The following is a 15,904-nucleotide window of genomic DNA, read 5'->3' as shown; positions in this document are numbered from 1 at the left end:
TTATTTTCTGTTATTACAGGGGATGAAAATGAAGGGGAGCACACATTTATTCGCCCTTGTTGAAGCGAGGTGAGCCCCGCCCGCGGCGTCAGTTTCGGGGTACAATTGCGGGCACCTCCAGCTCTCGCAGCGTTCGCAGGCTTGCGATCGGGCCGTGCCGCTGCATTCGAGGGCGCTTCTTCTGCCCGTGGCCCGGCCCCGAACGTTCCCGCTCGGGAGCCCTCCCGGCACCGCCCGGGCGCTCGCTGAGGCGGACGGGGAATTTGGCGCGGCGGGGCTGCCGCGGCAGCGCCGGTGCGAGCCGTGCCGGAGCCGAGCGGGGCTGTGCCGGGCCGGCGGGCGGGAGAGGCGGCCCGGGCCCTGCGCTGGCCCGGCCGGTGCCGGCCGCTCTGCCCGCTCCGGGCGCGGGGCTCGGGCGCCGCCGGGGCCCCCTGGGCCCGGTGCCGGCCCCGCCGGGCCGGGGGAGCGGGCGGGGGGCTCCGGGGCGGCGCCGCCCCTGCGCGCCGGAGGAGCCGCTGTCCTGCCGGCAGCCGCGCTCCGTCCGTGCCGGCAGCGCGGGCTTCGATTGCTGAAAGTTCTTGGACGTCGTGGTTTCGAGGCGGGTTTTGGGAATCGATTGCATCGGTTCGTTCTGTTTGCAGTTGCTGGATGCTGAGGGATAGGGTGTTTTTCCTGAATGCTGTGGATCTCGGTTCAGGTGGTGACGATAAAGGTTTGTTTTGAATGGAGTTTTGTTGTCGGATTTTTTTTTTTTTTTTTTTTTTTTTTTTTTTTTTTTTTTTGCCGGGGTGTGCGATGTTTTCTAAAGGTGTGCGATGGTTTTTATGGGTCGTAGCGTGAAGTAGAGGTTAGGCGTTTAATTCTGTTGTGGTGGCTTTTAGTAGCGTGAGTGTGTAGCGTTTCTTTTGGTGGGTTTCAGGTGGCGTCATGTAGTTAATAGGTGAGGGTGTTTTAATACTTATAATTGCAGTTTTGTTTATTATCTTACGGGGCTTTTACTTTTTTGGTCTGTTTGATTGGAGTGTAGGGTTTATGGCTTTTATCCGTTAGGATTAATTTATTTGTTGTCAATTGAAGTTGTTTTGGTTTTTTTTTCGTTGTTGTTTATTACTTTGGTTTTTATGGTGGGTCTCATTAGGTCGTTTTTTTTTTTGGGTAGTTATTTTCTTATTCTTTATTGGTTGAGGGGTTTTTTTATATCGTTCATTACTTCTGGGTTTTTAGTTATTTTTATAGAGTACTGGTTATTCTTTGAGTTACTGTAGAGGTAGTGTTGTGGTTTTTGTTTCTGTGGTTTTTTTTTTGTTTGGTTGGTTTTTTTTAGTAATATTCACGGTCAGCGGTAGGGTTTATAGTTTAGTAAGTTGGTATGATTTTTTTTTTTAGTAGTTTTTGTGAATTCCTGTGTTTTTCCATAGGGTTTATTTTTTTCTTTTCGTTCCATTTTTCTGGTGTAATAGGAATTGTTAGTGAAAAGAGCATAATGTGGGGGTTTTTTGCTGGCAGTTGGTTGGCTGGTGGGGGTATTTTGATGTTTTTCGACGATATTTGTGGATATTTGATGCTGTTTGTTTTGTAATTTTTTAGGAATTAGATTTTTAATGTAAAATTAAAACTATATTTAAACAAAACAAATATATGTATAGAAATGAGAATAAAAACTTGAATTTTGAATGCAGAAAGAATATATAAAAATAAAACATGTAACATAAGTCCTTATATATTACAATGGTATATTGTTTCTTATAGAGTATTTTATATGTTTATAGAAATATATAAATATAGATTGTAAATATAAACAAATACATACAAAATATAGATATAGAAATGTATTACAAATATATGTAGACAAATATAAAAATATAAAATATTCATAAACATAAAATAATAGAAATCGATAGAATGCATAATAGAAGTAATACTGTGAAGATCTTAATATAATTAATTATAGGAAACATATATAAATATAGTTCATCAATATGATATCATATAATATATATCAAGTTATAAATATAAATATGAAAAATATAAATATAAACATATTTTAAAGTAGTTTAAATAAAGGGGGGGGTCTTGGTTTTTATTTGGCAATAGGCAGGGTTTTGATTATAAAAATTATTAATACAGATAGTATAAAGGTAGAAATCTAAATATAGAAATATATCATAAATACATTGAGATTTATATTAAAATAAAAATATAAGAAAAAAGGTTGTAGCAGTAGATAAGATACATATGCAAATGTTCATTTAAATATATTTGAGTTTTTTACATAATTTATATGATTATAAATATAATAAATCAAAAGAAACTATAAATATAAATGTGAATATAAGTATAGAAAGTGTAAATATAAAAATATTTCAATATAGTTAAAAGAAGGGTTTTTTGGTATTTATTTCTTTAGAGATGGGCTTTTGTTTATAATAGAAGTATTATAGAAATATAAATCTAAATATAGAAATGTACAATCAATATATAAAGATATTTATTGAAAATCAATATAAATAATAGGAATAGACATCATATATAAATTACATAACACATCAATGTCTATAATATGCATGCATCTGATCATAAATATGAAGAATATAATCTAAAATATAGTTTAATATGTTTTTAAAGGAAGCGGGCTTCCTTGGTTCTCGTTGGGTTAGAGGCAGGTTTTTGGCCTTTATTTCAGAGGAGTTTTCGGCGGGGGCCGCCCCTGTTCTCTTTGGCCGCCTTCCCTGCCCGCCGCCCCGGCTGGGGTGCTCGGCGGTGCTGCCGCTTTGTGGCCAGAGCGCGGTACTGCAGCCCTGCGCCGGCAGGCAGCCCCGCGGCCGCCATGTTGGGAGTGGCATGTCGCGGATGTCGCGGACTCTCGCGTGACCTTCTCAAGGTGGTTGCAAAAAGGGCGGGAAAATTGAAGACCCGCCGGTCGGTCTAAGCGGGCTGCCTGCACGGCACCCCGACAGCGGCGCGGCTCCGACGGGATTTTCTGTGGCGTTTAAAGTGCCCCGAACACTGGCTGTGGGCTCAGCGGCGCAGCGAGCGCTTGTATTTCGGCGGGTTTCTGAAAGGTATCTGCGTAAACGCCTCTCTGCCGGCGTCGTCACGTGGCCGCCGCCATCTTGGGAGTGGCGTGTCGCGGGTGTCGCGGATTCGCTTGACCTTTTCTAGATGGCGAGGAAAAGGGCGGGAAAATCGAGGACCGCGGTCCGTCTGCCGCCTTGTGGACAGGCAGCGGTACTGCAGCCCCCCCCGAGCCAGCGCCCTGCCCCGCGCCGCTGGGTGCCGGGGGGGCGGGGGAAGGACCGCTGCCCGTCGAGGGAAGGCGAGGGGCGGGAGCGAGCGGCGAGCGTGGCGGTGTCTGTAAATAGAGGGTAAGAGGGAAGGAGATTCAGGAGTGCAACGGGACACGATGACTGGGGTGAATGGCAGCGGCGAGGGAGGCCCGGCGGGGCCAGTTTCGGCGGTCGGCAGGGGCGCGATCGCAGCGCTCCACGGGCCGGGGGCAGCCGGCGGGGGCGGGCGAGCGGCGTCGGAACAGGGCTGCAACCCCCGACCCCCGTCGGAACAGGCCTGCGCGCCCCTCTCCAGGCCCTGGAAGTGACCGCGTGCCGGAAAATCCCGGCGGGGCGGCGCCGGGGTGGCGTGGAGGTGGGACGCGCCGGTGCGAGCCGTGCGGAGCCGGGTCAGCTGTGCCGGGCCGGCGGGCGGGAGAGGCGGCATGGGCGCTGCGCTGGCCCGGCCGGTGCCGGCCGCTCTGCCCGCTCCGGGCGCGGGGCTCGGGCGCCGCCGGGGCCCCCTGGGCCCGGTGCCGGCCCCGCCGGGCCGGGGGGAGCGGGCGGAAGTCTCCCGGCTCGGCGCTGCCCCTGCGTGCCGCAGGAGCCGCTGTCCTGCCGGCAGCCGCGCTCGTTCCGGTGCCGGGATCCCCGGGCCGCCCTGGGGCACCGGGTGCCGCCGTTCCCGTGGATCGAGTGGCCTTCCCGGTGCCGCCCGCCCCGCGGAGCGGCGCCAGCCGGGAGCGAGTCCCGGCAAGGGGCGCTCGGGGACGCTTGTGGCTTGTCAGCTTCGGAGCATGCTTGCCAAAGTCACTGAAAGGAAGAAGGGGGAAAAAAACCCAGCGCCGACCACGAGGGCTTTTTGTTTGTGGGCTTTGTTGGTGTTGCTCTGCAAGCGAGCCACAGCTTTAAATAATACCGTGGGCGTCTTATGGAAACAGTGTTCCACGCGTTTCGCACTGTGTCGTGAGACCTCCGGGTGTCCGTTTTTACGTTGCTGCGTCCGTGCAGCGGCAGGGGCGGACGGAATTGTGCATGGGGTGTGACCAGCATCTTTTCATCAGGTTTTTGGTGGTGGTTTGGTTTTCTGTATCGCAGTAAAGTTGAATAGTTTTAGAAGAAGAAATTACAGTTTTGGCCAAATTTTTCGTTTTGGCTTAAACATGAGACGTAAGGTAGAATAAGTAAAAAATTGATTTTTTTACTATTGTTTGTGGTCAGCAATATAGTTCAGAGAGAATTTGGGTGAGGATGATAGAGGATATCCTATTATATTATCACTTTAGGACGTTTTATTTTCTTATATCGTTGTTTTAATGCTCAAATTAATATATTTTTATTGTATGCATACATTTATATATACAGGTAAATATATTTAATGGCAGTGCTGTTTAACAAATAGTGGCATTTATATGTGGCTTTTATTCATTTTTTGGTGGTATATAGCGTGTTGGTTTATTTGTTGGTGTTATTTACCACTTGTAACTTGGTTCTTGTGATTTTTTTAAATTAAGTTTGGTACAGCAGTGTTTAATGGTGGAGTTAATTAAGGTGTGATACTTTATAGTTAATTTTTATTTGTTTTGGTTATGTGTGTAGGCTAAATGGGTTTGTTGAAGGGTGAGTGGGTTTTGCTGATTGATTTTTTTTTTTTGGTGTTTTAGTTTATGATGTATCTTTTGGATGGGGATGACAGCATTTTGAGTTGTTGGGTGTTGCTGGTGGTGTATTGTTGAGGTGGTAATTGGTATTTGTGGGGCTGTTTTTTAAGAAGAGATATTATAGACAGTTTTAGATAGTTGAGGTTGGGTTTTTAATTGTTTTATGGCTTTTGGCTCTTTAGTAGTTATTTTAAATCTTTATTTGCGATGTTTGGGTATTAGGAATATTTGTTTTGGAGGAAGTCCATGTTTAGTATGTATAACTAATGTATGAGTTTTCAGGTTAAAATGGAATTTTGAAATTTTATTTTTAGTGAGATTTTCAAGGATTTATTGCAGTAAAATTTGGTGATGTTTTTGTTAGGTTAAAAATAGGTGGATTTTTATATGTTGTGATGAAATTAGCGTGTAATGCTGTTCAGTAAGGTTTTATCTTTTTGTGTTTTTTTCGTGTTAGGTTAATGATTTTTTATAGATCAAAAGACATGTTTCTTTGGCATTTATTTGGTAAGAGGCAAGGTTTTTTCAGTTTTAGTGATTTTTTGGCACAGATTTTACAGGTTTTATTAAGAGGATTGCACATCGGGTCTTTGTTATTATATCAGGTAGTGTGGTTATGAGTAACTGGAGGCAGGTTTTTTGGTGGGTTTTTTTTGAGTTTTGTTGTTTAAAATTTATATATTTGTCTACCTAGGGTAGTGGTGTTTCTGATGCAGCTCTAAGCAACCATTATTGTTTGCATGTTTTAGATGGTCCATGCATGTTATGCCGAGAATAAAAAGGCGGCAAAGAGACCCACTTTGTCAGTCTCGTGGGAACACGGGAGGTTATATAGGCCTTAGTGATGAAGCCTTGACCTTTTCCATTTGAAGGTGACGCCTGGAGAGCCTTCAGGAAGGGCCGAGGAGTTGCTGTAAGTTGGGGAAGTAATGAGGAGGAGCCTGACTCCCCTGAAGATTCAGCAATGCCAAATCACCTTGTCTCCTCTTGAGCCAGGCAGAGCCCGCGATGACGGCGGCGGCCTCCGAGCGTGGCCGTAGCGTGCGGCCCGAGGAGCCGGGCGTTCTTGGCAGAAGGGTGAGTAGCAGGCTTGGTGGGCTTTGGCCGCTGTGCAGCTAAGAGGGTGCAGTGATATTTGGTGTTGCTGATTGTAGCTGACCAAGAGACCAGAGACCGGTGACTGCGGAAAATTCCCAGCGGGTGAGGCGGCCTTCCTTGGCAGCGGAGGCGGATTGTCATCCCCGGACGTCCAAGAGATAAGTGGAGGGTTACGAGCCCCCTGAGAGGGGGACGAAAGCGAGGTGCTGGGAGGGCCTTTGGAGTGGCAGCTTTGGAGGCGGGGTTGTGCAGGAGGTGGCCCCTTCGGCCACGTAAAGGAAGAGTTACCCGGTGCTGAGGTGCTCAGGGCAGAGCAGTCCCGGTGCGTGTCACTTGTCTATGGTGCCTTCTGTGTGTATCGTGCCTTCTGTGTCTTTTGCCTCGTGCCCCACAAAGGATTATCCGAAGCCCAGGTGTCCATCTTTGCCACTGAGATCTCTGTGTTCCTCGGCCCAGTGCGTATTCCTTCAAAGCCTTGACTCAGGAGGCTGGACAGGCAACGGCGTAGCATCTCTCTTAAGACATCTGACCGGATGGTTCTATTCAGGTCTTGTTCTGAGCTGTTCTCGACAGCTGTGCATGGCAGCGATCCCTCCCTTCTAGCTGGTTAGGACTTGTACAAATTCCAGGATAGGGGGAGATTCTGACCGTAGGATTCTGGGGCACCCATCTTTGCCCCGCTTGCGATAAGTCCTTCTGTTAGCGTCTTTGTTCCTCCAGGATTCTCTGAGCCTGACGGGCTCACCGTCGCTCTCACCCAGGTCATCTGGTCCCGCCTTCTCTGGGCCCTGGCTGGCATTCTTCTCGCCGAGAGCTTTCTCTCCCTGTTGTGTCCCCTCGTTTGTCTTGTTCTGTGTCACGGGTGTCTGGGTATTGGGCCCGAAGCTGCTCTGCCCTGCTGCACAGCCTGGTGTAGGTATCATAGGACGAGTCCTGGGGCCTGGGGAGTTGTAATGCAGGGTGTAGCTGGACTCTAGATGGCATTTGTCGATTGACACAAGATGTCTGGAAGGCCTAAGTTATCCTGCAGCCCTCTGACCCCTGTCCTCCCATTCTTTCAGGTGCTGGCAGATGAAATCCGTGGCGGAGCGCCCCGTGGAGGGTGAGTGGTTCCCCTGAGCAGGTGAGGCACCGTTTCCCTTCGCAGGGGCGGCGTTAATGGTGACTGTGTGTTTACAGCGTTGTTCTTTGCCTTTATTTTTAGGACATAAAGCCGAACCTGAGGAGTCAAGGTAAGCGGGCAAGGTGAGCAGCGGGCCCTGGATAGAAGCAGTGGTTATTGCGCAGGTCTCAATTTCTGCTGCATCTCTCAGCCTCCATTCTCCTTTGTGTGCTTCAGGCGGTCCACGGGTATCACGCCGAGACCCCGTCAGCGAGTGGCCGACAGACCCGGTTCGTCGCTCTCGTGGGAACTCGCTAAGCGGTACGGGGCTCTGTGATGGTGCCGTGACCTTTGCCATTTGAAGGTGACGCCTGGAGAGCCTTCAGGAAGGGCCGAGGAGTTGCTGTAAGTTGGGGAAGTAAGGGGGAGGAGCCTGACTCCCCTGAAGATTCAGCAATGCCAAATCACCTTGTCTCCTCTTGAGCCAGGCAGAGCCCGCGATGACGGCGGGGGCCTCCGAGCGTGGCCGTAGCGTGCGGCCCGAGGAGCCGGGCGTTCTTAGCAGAAGGGTGAGTAGCAGGCTTGGTGGGCTTTGGCCGCTGTGCAGCTAAGAGGGTGCAGTGATATTTGGTGTTGCTGATTGTAGCTGACCAAGAGACCAGAGACCGGTGACTGCGGAAAATTCCCAGCGGGTGAGGCGGCCTTCCTTGGCAGCGGAGGCGGATTGTCATCCCCGGACGTCCAAGAGATAAGTGGAGGGTTACGAGCCCCCTGAGAGGGGGACGAAAGCGAGGTGCTGGGAGGGCCTTTGGAGTGGCAGCTTTGGAGGCGGGGTTGTGCAGGAGGTGGCCCCTTAGGCCACGTAAAGGAAGAGTTACCCGGTGCTGAGGTGCTCAGGGCAGAGCAGTCCCGGTGCGTGTCACTTGTGTCACTTGTCTATGGTGCCTTCTGTGTGTATCGTGCCTTCTGTGTCTTTTGCCTCGTGCCCCACAAAGGATTATCCGAAGCCCAGGTGTCCATCTTTGCCACTGAGATCTCTGTGTTCCTCGGCCCAGTGCGTGTTCCTTCAAAGCCTTGACTCAGGAGGCTGGACAGGCAACGGCGTAGCATCTCTCTTAAGACATCTGACCGGATGGTTCTATTCAGGTCTTGTTCTGAGCTGTTCTCGACAGCTGTGCATGGCAACGATCCCTCCCTTCTAGCTGGTTAGGACTTGTACAAATTCCAGGATAGGGGGAGATTCTGACCGTAGGATTCTGGGGCACCCATCTTTGCCCCGCTTGCGATAAGTCCTTCTGTTAGCGTCTTTGTTCCTCCAGGATTCTCTGAGCCTGACGGGCTCACCGTCGCTCTCACCCAGGTCATCTGGTCCCGCCTTCTCTGGGCCCTGGCTGGCATTCTTCTCGCCGAGAGCTTTCTCTCCCTGTTGTGTCCCCTCGTTTGTCTTGTTCTGTGTCACGGGTGTCTGGGTATTGGGCCCGAAGCTGCTCTGCCCTGCTGCACAGCCTGGTGTAGGTATCATAGGACGAGTCCTGGGGCCTGGGGAGTTGTAATGCAGGGTGTAGCTGGACTCTAGATGGCATTTGTCGATTGACACAAGATGTCTGGAAGGCCTAAGTTATCCTGCAGCCCTCTGACCCCTGTCCTCCCATTCTTTCAGGTGCTGGCAGATGAAATCCGTGGCGGAGCGCCCCGTGGCGGGTGAGTGGTTCCCCTGAGCAGGTGAGGCACCGTTTCCCTTCGCAGGGGCGGCGTTAATGGTGACTGTGTGTTTACAGCGTTGTTCTTTGCCTTTATTTTTAGGACATAAAGCCGAACCTGAGGAGTCAAGGTAAGCGGGCAAGGTGAGCAGCGGGCCCTGGATAGAAGCAGTGGTTATTGCGCAGGTCTCAATTTCTGCTGCATCTCTCAGCCTCCATTCTCCTTTGTGTGCTTCAGGCGGTCCACGGGTATCACGCCGAGACCCCGTCAGCGAGTGGCCGACAGACCCGGTTCGTCGCTCTCGTGGGAACTCGCTAAGCGGTACGGGGCTCTGTGATGGTGCCGTGACCTTTGCCATTTGAAGGTGACGCCTGGAGAGCCTTCAGGAAGGGCCGAGGAGTTGCTGTAAGTTGGGGAAGTAAGGGGGAGGAGCCTGACTCCCCTGAAGATTCAGTAATGCCAAATCACCTTGTCTCCTCTTGAGCCAGGCAGAGCCCGCGATGACGGCGGCGGCCTCCGAGCGTGGCCGTAGCGTGCGGCCCGAGGAGCCGGGCGTTCTTAGCAGAAGGGTGAGTGGCAGGCTTGGTGGGCTTTGGCCGCTGTGCAGCTAAGAGGGTGCAGTGATATTTGGTGTTGCTGATTGTAGCTGACCAAGAGACCAGAGACCGGTGACTGCGGAAAATTCCCAGCGGGTGAGGCGGCCTTCCTTGGCAGCGGAGGCGGATTGTCATCCCCGGACGTCCAAGAGATAAGTGGAGGGTTACGAGCCCCCTGAGAGGGGGACGAAAGCGAGGTGCTGGGAGGGCCTTTGGAGTGGCAGCTTTGGAGGCGGGGTTGTGCAGGAGGTGGCCCCTTCGGCCACGTAAAGGAAGAGTTACCCGGTGCTGAGGTGCTCAGGGCAGAGCAGTCCCGGTGCGTGTCACTTGTGTCACTTGTCTATGGTGCCTTCTGTGTGTATCGTGCCTTCTGTGTCTTTTGCCTCGTGCCCCACAAAGGATTATCCGAAGCCCAGGTGTCCATCTTTGCCACTGAGATCTCTGTGTTCCTCGGCCCAGTGCGTGTTCCTTCAAAGCCTTGACTCAGGAGGCTGGACAGGCAACGGCGTAGCATCTCTCTTAAGACATCTGACCGGATGGTTCTATTCAGGTCTTGTTCTGAGCTGTTCTCGACAGCTGTGCATGGCAACGATCCCTCCCTTCTAGCTGGTTAGGACTTGTACAAATTCCAGGATAGGGGGAGATTCTGACCGTAGGATTCTGGGGCACCCATCTTTGCCCCGCTTGCGATAAGTCCTTCTGTTAGCGTCTTTGTTCCTCCAGGATTCTCTGAGCCTGACGGGCTCACCGTCGCTCTCACCCAGGTCATCTGGTCCCGCCTTCTCTGGGCCCTGGCTGGCATTCTTCTCGCCGAGAGCTTTCTCTCCCTGTTGTGTCCCCTCGTTTGTCTTGTTCTGTGTCACGGGTGTCTGGGTATTGGGCCCGAAGCTGCTCTGCCCTGCTGCACAGCCTGGTGTAGGTATCATAGGACGAGTCCTGGGGCCTGGGGAGTTGTAATGCAGGGTGTAGCTGGACTCTAGATGGCATTTGTCGATTGACACAAGATGTCTGGAAGGCCTAAGTTATCCTGCAGCCCTCTGACCCCTGTCCTCCCATTCTTTCAGGTGCTGGCAGATGAAATCCGTGGCGGAGCGCCCCGTGGAGGGTGAGTGGTTCCCCTGAGCAGGTGAGGCACCGTTTCCCTTCGCAGGGGCGGCGTTAATGGTGACTGTGTGTTTACAGCGTTGTTCTTTGCCTTTATTTTTAGGACATAAAGCCGAACCTGAGGAGTCAAGGTAAGCGGGCAAGGTGAGCAGCGGGCCCTGGATAGAAGCAGTGGTTATTGCGCAGGTCTCAATTTCTGCTGCATCTCTCAGCCTCCATTCTCCTTTGTGTGCTTCAGGCGGTCCACGGGTATCACGCCGAGACCCCGTCAGCGAGTGGCCGACAGACCCGGTTCGTCGCTCTCGTGGGAACTCGCTAAGCGGTACGGGGCTCTGTGATGGTGCCGTGACCTTTGCCATTTGAAGGTGACGCCTGGAGAGCCTTCAGGAAGGGCCGAGGAGTTGCTGTAAGTTGGGGAAGTAAGGGGGAGGAGCCTGACTCCCCTGAAGATTCAGCAATGCCAAATCACCTTGTCTCCTCTTGAGCCAGGCAGAGCCCGCGATGACGGCGGCGGCCTCCGAGCGTGGCCGTAGCGTGCGGCCCGAGGAGCCGGGCGTTCTTAGCAGAAGGGTGAGTGGCAGGCTTGGTGGGCTTTGGCCGCTGTGCAGCTAAGAGGGTGCAGTGATATTTGGTGTTGCTGATTGTAGCTGACCAAGAGACCAGAGACCGGTGACTGCGGAAAATTCCCAGCGGGTGAGGCGGCCTTCCTTGGCAGCGGAGGCGGATTGTCATCCCCGGACGTCCAAGAGATAAGTGGAGGGTTACGAGCCCCCTGAGAGGGGGACGAAAGCAAGGTGCTGGGAGGGCCTTTGGAGTGGCAGCTTTGGAGGCGGGGTTGTGCAGGAGGTGGCCCCTTCGGCCACGTAAAGGAAGAGTTACCCGGTGCTGAGGTGCTCAGGGCAGAGCAGTCCCGGTGCGTGTCACTTGTGTCACTTGTCTATGGTGCCTTCTGTGTGTATCGTGCCTTCTGTGTCTTTTGCCTCGTGCCCCACAAAGGATTATCCGAAGCCCAGGTGTCCATCTTTGCCACTGAGATCTCTGTGTTCCTCGGCCCAGTGCGTGTTCCTTCAAAGCCTTGACTCAGGAGGCTGGACAGGCAACGGCGTAGCATCTCTCTTAAGACATCTGACCGGATGGTTCTATTCAGGTCTTGTTCTGAGCTGTTCTCGACAGCTGTGCATGGCAACGATCCCTCCCTTCTAGCTGGTTAGGACTTGTACAAATTCCAGGATAGGGGGAGATTCTGACCGTAGGATTCTGGGGCACCCATCTTTGCCCCGCTTGCGATAAGTCCTTCTGTTAGCGTCTTTGTTCCTCCAGGATTCTCTGAGCCTGACGGGCTCACCGTCGCTCTCACCCAGGTCATCTGGTCCCGCCTTCTCTGGGCCCTGGCTGGCATTCTTCTCGCCGAGAGCTTTCTCTCCCTGTTGTGTCCCCTCGTTTGTCTTGTTCTGTGTCACGGGTGTCTGGGTATTGGGCCCGAAGCTGCTCTGCCCTGCTGCACAGCCTGGTGTAGGTATCATAGGACGAGTCCTGGGGCCTGGGGAGTTGTAATGCAGGGTGTAGCTGGACTCTAGATGGCATTTGTCGATTGACACAAGATGTCTGGAAGGCCTAAGTTATCCTGCAGCCCTCTGACCCCTGTCCTCCCATTCTTTCAGGTGCTGGCAGATGAAATCCGTGGCGGAGCGCCCCGTGGCGGGTGAGTGGTTCCCCTGAGCAGGTGAGGCACCGTTTCCCTTCGCAGGGGCGGCGTTAATGGTGACTGTGTGTTTACAGCGTTGTTCTTTGCCTTTATTTTTAGGACATAAAGCCGAACCTGAGGAGTCAAGGTAAGCGGGCAAGGTGAGCAGCGGGCCCTGGATAGAAGCAGTGGTTATTGCGCAGGTCTCAATTTCTGCTGCATCTCTCAGCCTCCATTCTCCTTTGTGTGCTTCAGGCGGTCCACGGGTATCACGCCGAGACCCCGTCAGCGAGTGGCCGACAGACCCGGTTCGTCGCTCTCGTGGGAACTCGCTAAGCGGTACGGGGCTCTGTGATGGTGCCGTGACCTTTGCCATTTGAAGGTGACGCCTGGAGAGCCTTCAGGAAGGGCCGAGGAGTTGCTGTAAGTTGGGGAAGTAAGGGGGAGGAGCCTGACTCCCCTGAAGATTCAGCAATGCCAAATCACCTTGTCTCCTCTTGAGCCAGGCAGAGCCCGCGATGACGGCGGGGGCCTCCGAGCGTGGCCGTAGCGTGCGGCCCGAGGAGCCGGGCGTTCTTAGCAGAAGGGTGAGTAGCAGGCTTGGTGGGCTTTGGCCGCTGTGCAGCTAAGAGGGTGCAGTGATATTTGGTGTTGCTGATTGTAGCTGACCAAGAGACCAGAGACCGGTGACTGCGGAAAATTCCCAGCGGGTGAGGCGGCCTTCCTTGGCAGCGGAGGCGGATTGTCATCCCCGGACGTCCAAGAGATAAGTGGAGGGTTACGAGCCCCCTGAGAGGGGGACGAAAGCGAGGTGCTGGGAGGGCCTTTGGAGTGGCAGCTTTGGAGGCGGGGTTGTGCAGGAGGTGGCCCCTTAGGCCACGTAAAGGAAGAGTTACCCGGTGCTGAGGTGCTCAGGGCAGAGCAGTCCCGGTGCGTGTCACTTGTGTCACTTGTCTATGGTGCCTTCTGTGTGTATCGTGCCTTCTGTGTCTTTTGCCTCGTGCCCCACAAAGGATTATCCGAAGCCCAGGTGTCCATCTTTGCCACTGAGATCTCTGTGTTCCTCGGCCCAGTGCGTGTTCCTTCAAAGCCTTGACTCAGGAGGCTGGACAGGCAACGGCGTAGCATCTCTCTTAAGACATCTGACCGGATGGTTCTATTCAGGTCTTGTTCTGAGCTGTTCTCGACAGCTGTGCATGGCAACGATCCCTCCCTTCTAGCTGGTTAGGACTTGTACAAATTCCAGGATAGGGGGAGATTCTGACCGTAGGATTCTGGGGCACCCATCTTTGCCCCGCTTGCGATAAGTCCTTCTGTTAGCGTCTTTGTTCCTCCAGGATTCTCTGAGCCTGACGGGCTCACCGTCGCTCTCACCCAGGTCATCTGGTCCCGCCTTCTCTGGGCCCTGGCTGGCATTCTTCTCGCCGAGAGCTTTCTCTCCCTGTTGTGTCCCCTCGTTTGTCTTGTTCTGTGTCACGGGTGTCTGGGTATTGGGCCCGAAGCTGCTCTGCCCTGCTGCACAGCCTGGTGTAGGTATCATAGGACGAGTCCTGGGGCCTGGGGAGTTGTAATGCAGGGTGTAGCTGGACTCTAGATGGCATTTGTCGATTGACACAAGATGTCTGGAAGGCCTAAGTTATCCTGCAGCCCTCTGACCCCTGTCCTCCCATTCTTTCAGGTGCTGGCAGATGAAATCCGTGGCGGAGCGCCCCGTGGCGGGTGAGTGGTTCCCCTGAGCAGGTGAGGCACCGTTTCCCTTCGCAGGGGCGGCGTTAATGGTGACTGTGTGTTTACAGCGTTGTTCTTTGCCTTTATTTTTAGGACATAAAGCCGAACCTGAGGAGTCAAGGTAAGCGGGCAAGGTGAGCAGCGGGCCCTGGATAGAAGCAGTGGTTATTGCGCAGGTCTCAATTTCTGCTGCATCTCTCAGCCTCCATTCTCCTTTGTGTGCTTCAGGCGGTCCACGGGTATCACGCCGAGACCCCGTCAGCGAGTGGCCGACAGACCCGGTTCGTCGCTCTCGTGGGAACTCGCTAAGCGGTACGGGGCTCTGTGATGGTGCCGTGACCTTTGCCATTTGAAGGTGACGCCTGGAGAGCCTTCAGGAAGGGCCGAGGAGTTGCTGTAAGTTGGGGAAGTAAGGAGGAGGAGCCTGACTCCCCTGAAGATTCAGCAATGCCAAATCACCTTGTCTCCTCTTGAGCCAGGCAGAGCCCGCGATGACGGCGGCGGCCTCCGAGCGTGGCCGTAGCGTGCGGCCCGAGGAGCCGGGCGTTCTTAGCAGAAGGGTGAGTGGCAGGCTTGGTGGGCTTTGGCCGCTGTGCAGCTAAGAGGGTGCAGTGATATTTGGTGTTGCTGATTGTAGCCGCATCCCAGAGCACCAATGGGCCTTGAACACTTCCAGCCGTGGGGCAGCCGCAGCATCTCTGGGCAACCTGTGCCAGCCAGGTGCCAGAGGAGGCAGAAAGCCCTTCCCACCCGGAGCAGAGGCCGCTGCAGCTTCGTGCAGCCTCGTGTCACCGAGCGTGCGAGAAAGAAAGACCCTTCCCGTGGAGGGATAGCAGCACCGAAAGATCGTTTTGGTGAAAAGCAGAGCGATGGAACACCAAAGTAGCCTTCAGTTCTTCAGCAGGTTTGGGAACAACTTGAAGGAGGAGCAGAGCTGGCCTGGTGCCTGCCAGCTCTGCAGGCAGTGGGGATGGAGAAGCTGCAGTTGTCTGTCTTCTCGGCCGAGTCTTTAAAAATGAGGCGCTTTTCTGTAGCTCCTTTTCAAGCATTACATGAAAGTTCCCCCTAGAAGTCCAAAGGCAGCTGTTTTCTTAGCAGAAGGAAGTCTGGAAGAGGCAAAGCAGGCAAAGACATCAGAGGAGTCTGGATAAAAACCTTGGCTAACCTCTTTTTCCTCCCTCTTCCAAACAGCCAATTTTGAAGCGCTCACCAGAGATCTGCCAGAGATCTGGGAGGAAAAGCAGAGCCAAGCACTGAGAACTGACGTGTGAGGACTGCCGCTCCCTCTGCGTTGCTGTGGGACCTCCTGAGCTCCCATTCCGATGCTGGGAGTGTTTCTCCTCTCATCCAGCCAAGCCAGAGACCTCCTAGGGAAGAAGCAGGTAAGGTTTAAGTACCGAGATCTCCCAAGTAAGAAGCGACATGACAAAAGGAAATGGCCTCAAGTTGCAGCAGGGAAGGCTTAGGTTGGATTTGAGGAAAAATTTCTTCACTGAAGGTGTGGTCAGGCCTAGGAGCAGGCTGCCCAGGGAAGCCCCCATCCCTGGAGACATTTAAAGGGTGTTTAGGGACCTGATTTGGGAGGGGCTTGGCAGTGCCGGGGCAACAGCTGGGCTCGGTGACCTTAGAAGGCTTTTCCAGCCTAAAGGATCCTATGGTTCTGAACAGCCTTGACCCCCCTGGCTCTTACACAGCACCTGGATAGGGAGGGAGGGAGGGAAGGAGGGAGGGAGTGAAATCCTCTCTTCACATGTGCCAATTCATCTGCGAAACTCATCCCAGCAGGTCAGCATGAAGACTGAACGTGTAAGAAGACGTGGGGTGAAATGGAGAATCTGGCAGGAGCATCCGACGCACACGTGCACGAGTTTTGCTTTTTGCTTGGATTTCAACTCAGAAGTTGTAAGGAATTTGGGAATGAGATGGGATGTTTCAGAAGAAGAGGAAGGAGGAGAAGAGGAAGT

General features: G+C 52.9%; 4 long non-coding RNA genes across 4 annotated transcripts; all 4 read left to right on the top strand.

The window, feature by feature from the left end:
* Positions 1 to 6,717: 6,717 nt before the first annotated feature.
* LOC132330765 (uncharacterized) lies at positions 6,718 to 7,526 on the top strand. The gene is made up of 3 exons (XR_009487420.1): positions 6,718 to 7,148; positions 7,230 to 7,257; positions 7,365 to 7,526. It is a non-coding gene; the product is annotated as an uncharacterized LOC132330765 (long non-coding RNA).
* Positions 7,527 to 8,076: 550 nt separating this feature from the next.
* On the top strand, positions 8,077 to 9,175 carry LOC132330764 (uncharacterized). Its single transcript, XR_009487419.1, has 3 exons — positions 8,077 to 8,849; positions 8,931 to 8,958; positions 9,066 to 9,175. It is a non-coding gene; the product is annotated as an uncharacterized LOC132330764 (long non-coding RNA).
* LOC132330763 (uncharacterized) lies at positions 9,175 to 12,577 on the top strand. The gene is made up of 9 exons (XR_009487418.1): positions 9,175 to 9,233; positions 9,317 to 9,397; positions 9,475 to 10,550; positions 10,632 to 10,659; positions 10,767 to 10,934; positions 11,018 to 11,098; positions 11,176 to 12,251; positions 12,333 to 12,360; positions 12,468 to 12,577. It is a non-coding gene; the product is annotated as an uncharacterized LOC132330763 (long non-coding RNA).
* A 602-nt stretch (positions 12,578 to 13,179) lies between these two features.
* Positions 13,180 to 14,278, top strand: LOC132330762 (uncharacterized). Its single transcript, XR_009487417.1, has 3 exons — positions 13,180 to 13,952; positions 14,034 to 14,061; positions 14,169 to 14,278. It is a non-coding gene; the product is annotated as an uncharacterized LOC132330762 (long non-coding RNA).
* The last annotated feature ends 1,626 nt before the right edge of the window (positions 14,279 to 15,904 follow it).

This window comes from Haemorhous mexicanus, chromosome 9 (assembly GCF_027477595.1).
Source record: "Haemorhous mexicanus isolate bHaeMex1 chromosome 9, bHaeMex1.pri, whole genome shotgun sequence".
Classification (NCBI taxonomy): domain Eukaryota; kingdom Metazoa; phylum Chordata; class Aves; order Passeriformes; family Fringillidae; genus Haemorhous; species Haemorhous mexicanus.
This window is presented reverse-complemented; position numbering and strand designations above follow the sequence as displayed.